This window comes from Urocitellus parryii, chromosome 1 (genome assembly GCF_045843805.1).
Source record: "Urocitellus parryii isolate mUroPar1 chromosome 1, mUroPar1.hap1, whole genome shotgun sequence".
Lineage (NCBI taxonomy): Eukaryota > Metazoa > Chordata > Mammalia > Rodentia > Sciuridae > Urocitellus > Urocitellus parryii.
The window spans coordinates 155,909,823-155,914,738 of NC_135531.1; positions in this window are offsets into that span (position 1 = coordinate 155,909,823).

The window sequence follows — 4,916 nt, forward strand, 5'->3', positions numbered from 1 at the left end:
CGGAAGCGGAAATAGCTAGGGGCGCCCGGAAGCGGAAACCCCTCCCCTGGTCCCCAGGGCTTGAGTTGTTCTAGGGCCGTCATCTCTGCTGCCCCCTGGCGGTACCCAGGCGATATTGCGAGCAGATGACAGCGGGGGGGGCTGGCCAGGCATTTGGGGGCTAGGGCAGAGGATTCGAGGGGAGTCCGACCCAAGCTGCTCTGTGCTTGGGCTGTCTCGATCATAGGCACTTGTGTAGACCCTCTGTCTCTCAAGGGCCTCATTTTGCTCCTCTACGAAATGGGCACAGAATTAATAAACCCATCCATCCATTCAATGAACATTTATTGTGCATATTACTGTGTCTGATGCTCTTCCTGGCTCTGCGGATATAGAGAAAACAAGAAAACTTCGCCCTCGTGGGAACTACATGTTAGAGTGGAGAGTTAGTAAAGAAAGTGACAAGCCCAGTTTTTAATTGGCAGGAAAGTAATGTGATGGACTGATTTGGGTCAGAGAAAGCCTCTCTGAGAAGGTGCTTTTGAGTTAAAATCTTTTAAATATATTTTCTCAGCTTTATTGAGATATAATTGACAACCAAAATTGTGTATACTAACGGTATGCAGCATGAGTTTTGAAACTTGTATACACTGTGAAATGATGACCACTGTCAAGCTGGCTAACATACCTCACTTCACCTAGTTATCATCGTTGTGAACATTTAAGATCTAGTCTCTTAGGACATTTTAGTATTGTTTAGAGTCACCATGCTAGCGCCTCAGGGCTGGGGCAGGAGAATCACTTGAGACCAGGAGTTTGACCTAGCCTGGGCAACATAGTGAGATCTCATCTCAATGAATCAATGAAATCACCACGTTAAACATTAGATCTCCAGAATTTATTCATCCTGCTAAACTACAAGTCTATATCCTTTGCCCAACATCTCTGGTTTCCCCACCACAGCCCCTGATAATCAGCATGCTACATTCTGCTTCTGTTAGTTTGACTTTTTAGAGTCCCACATAAAGTGAGATCAGTCAGCATTTGTCCTTCTTGCGTGGCTTATTTTACTTTGCAAAATATCCTTTGGGTTTTTTTTTTTTTAAGAGAGAGTGAGAGAGGGGGAGAGAGAGAGAATTTTTAATATTTATTTTTTAGTTCTCGGCGGACACAACATCTTTATTGGTATGTGGTGCTGAGGATCGAACCCGGGCCGCACGCATGCCAGACAAGTGCGCTACCACCTGAGCCACATTCCCAGCCCTATCCTTTGGGTTTATCCATGTTGTTCCATATGACAGGGTTTTTTTTTCCCCTTCCTTCCTTTCCCTTCCTCCCTCCCTTCCTTCCTTCCTTCCTTCCTTCCTTTTGGTACTGGGGATTGAATCCAGGGTTGCTCTACCATTAACATTCCAAGTCCTTTTTACTTTTTTTTAAAAAATATTTTTATATAGGGTCTTGCTGCATTTCTGAGGCTGGCCTTGGACTTGCAGTCCTCCTGCCTCTGCCTTCTTGCCAAGTTGCTGGGATTGCAGGCGTGTGCCACCGTGCCCAGCAGGATTTCTTATTTATTTATTTTGTAGACCTTTTTATGGAGCTTCCTTTGTTTCGTTCTCAAGAATTCCTCTTCAGGAAAAAAAAATTCTTGAAGTGATCCTTGATGGGTTCCTATTAATCCACACCCAGGGCAGTGGAGGGTGACTTTCCCGTGGAAGAGTAGATGCAAAAAAGATAATTGGGAAGCCGGCAGATCAATTTTAAAATGAAGTACACAAAAATTCAGGATTTGGAGATGGAATCCCCTAGTACCCAGGGACTCTTAGAATGTCTTCCTATTCCCCATGGTGCATCCAGCCCCTTTGGAAGACCCTTCGTTTACAGCAGTGCTTGTTATAGAGCATTGATCAAGAACCTTTTTTTAAATGTTTTTATTTGTGCATCATAATTGTACATAATAGTGGGGTTTATTTAGACATATTTGTAAATGCATGTAACATAGTTTGCCTTATTTCGGTCCCCAAAGAACTGTTTTTTTTAACTAGCTGAAGAGGACCTTTCTGGGCAGTGAAGGCAGCAAATTCAAATGGCCAGAGGCAGGAGCTCAGTCTACTCAAAAATAGAATGGAGGGCAAGAGATGGAGAATGTGGTGGTGAGATGATAAAAAAGTGAGACCATATAGGAGTTTATTGGTTAAGGAAGAGGCTTTTAATTTTGATTTTACTCAGAATGGGGACCATGAGGGGGTTTGGATGGGAGGGTGTTATGGGCTAAGTGGTATTTCCTGCAAATTCCTGTGTGAAAATTCCAACCCCCAGGACCTCAGCATGTGACTCTATTAAAGATAGGATCTTTAAAGAGGTCATTAAGGTAAAATAGGTTCATGAGGCCGAGTCCTAATTCAAAATAGCTGGTGTCCTTGCAAGTAGCTGGGATATGGAAACAGAACACACAGACCACGGAAGTCGTGGAAGATAGACATCTCCAGGCCAAGGAGAGAGGCCTGGAAAGAAACCATTCTTGCCTACTGCCATTTTGATCTCTGACTTCTCTTTCTGAATGAGAAAATACATTCTTACAGTTTAAGCCACCCTCTTTGTGCTACTTTGTTACAGCAGCTCAAACAAACTAGAGGAGATTTCCAAAGCATCCAGGTGGGGATGATGTACTGAAGTGGTAGCCGGGGAGAAATGGATGACTTCATAATATATTTTGGAGGTCACATTGGCAACTTACTGTTGGGCTGAGAATCCAAAAGGAAGAGATGGGATATGACATACAGTCCCTGTCCACCAGGAGCTGACAGTCTTGCAGGGGTTGGTGGTGGGTGGGATGGCCTGGCTGGGGGGTGCCCCGGGGGAAGGGTTTCCAGAGATGATGTTTGGGATGTATATGGGACGGGGAAGTGCATGCCAGGTGGAGAGAGGCCTCGTGGCCAGGCAGAAGGACAGGGCTCCCTCTGGCCTTCTGGGTTTGCACTTGCAGAGAAGGGGTCCTGGGGAGGGGTGTTGGCAGTGGCACCAACACTACTTGTGGAGTTCTATAGTAGGACTACGGTGCACACTGATCTCTGTCGTCTCTGTCCTGTCAGTAATGGAGATGGCTGAGGCTTGGAGACTGGCCAACCAGAGGCTGGGCTTGGAACGAGGTGGAGGGGCTGCTGCCACAAGGAGCCTTTGGTGCCTCTTGGCAGTTTCAACTGCACCAGTAATTCTTGAGAGTGTGCATGGGAAAGGGAGAGACCGTGGGAGTTTCTAGATAAGGGAGGTGCCTTGGGAAAAGGTGGATTCCACACTGCAACTTGGTACATTGTTTTAGGAGACACATTGGTGCATCTTGGGGACATGGGCAGAGAGATTACACAGAAGACACAGGACTAATTAACCCAGGGCATGTGCACCTAGGGGGAACAGATCAGGTGGGGTGGGGCTGGTGGGAATAGGAAACACTGTCTCATATACAGCTGAGCTAGCCTCCTGTGTTGGCCCAGCCAGGCGGTTCTCAGAGACCTCAGACCGAAGGAGCCGGGAGACAGTCCAATACACTGCCTCAGCCCTACTCCTCTTTTCTTGGTTACCAAGAGCTCAGCTTACTTCCAGCACCCATAGCTCCTGGGCCTCAGTTTTCCTCCTCCATGAACTGAGGCGACTGTGCTAGGCGGCCACCTGGAATCCTTCCAGATGTAGGAACTCAGCCTTTTCCAGATGTTTCCATTATCACCGTTCCTTTCTGCCATCTAATAGTACACTTTTCCTTAAACTGATTACCTTAAATTTTACTTCTTCTCCTCCTAAGCAATAATATCTATGAAAATAAGCATATGGTTACCAATATACGAACCTTTACCCACAGCCTACGAGTGGCATCTGTGCTCCACTTTGGGAACACACTGCATCACGCCATTGGTCATCACCACAGCCAGCCGAGATGGCAGAAGTGCAAAATACATCCTTAATTGATTTCATTTCTCTCTCTCTCTTCTTCTTTTTTTTTTTTTTTTTTTTGTTTTTTTGGCAATACCAGGGATTGAACCCTAGGGGATCTACCACTGAGCTACACCACCAGCCCTTTTATTTTTTATTTTATTTATTTGGGGTGGGTACCAGGGATTGAACTCAGGGAATCTGGACCACTGAGCCACATCCCCAGCCCTATTTTGAATTTTATTTAGAGACCGGGTCTCACAGAGTTGCTTAACACCTCGCAGTTGTTGAAGCTGGCTTTGAACTCATTATCTTCAGCTTCCTGAGCCACTGGAATTACAGGCGTGGGTGTGCCACCCTCCCACCCCCACTCCCACCTCGATTTTATTTTTATTATGAGAAAGGGCCTTAGTAGGTTGCTGAGGCTGGCCTTGAAGTTAATGATTCTTCTGCCTCAGCCTCTTGAGTGGCTGGGATCCATAGGTGCACAAAACACACCCAGCTGATTTTGTCTTTGTGTGAACATCACAGTGTGCATTTACACTAACCTAGAAGCCATCCAGGTCAATCACACCATGTGGCTTCTTGATGGAATCAAGAGACTGTAAACGAGATGTATGAGACAACTGCTGGTGTGACATGGTAGACTATTTTAAACTTTTCCTTTTATAAAATAATAGAAAGTCAACTCTAAAATAACAATAAAATTGTAATGTTCAGGTGCAGTGGCACCTACCTGTTATTCTAACAGCTTGGGTAATTGAGACAGGAGAATCACAAATTTGAGGCCAGCCTCAGCAACTTAGTGAGACCCTGTCTCAGAATAAAAATACAAAAAGGACTGGGGATGTAGCTCAGTGGTAAAGGACCCCTGGGTTCAATTCCATTACCAAAAATAAAGGAAAGTTGAACACATGCAATTCTGTACAGCACTAAATCATTGAGGCTGGACTCCAACTTGTGATCCTCCTGCCTCAGTCTTCTGAGCAGCTGGAATTACAGGCATGTGCCACCAT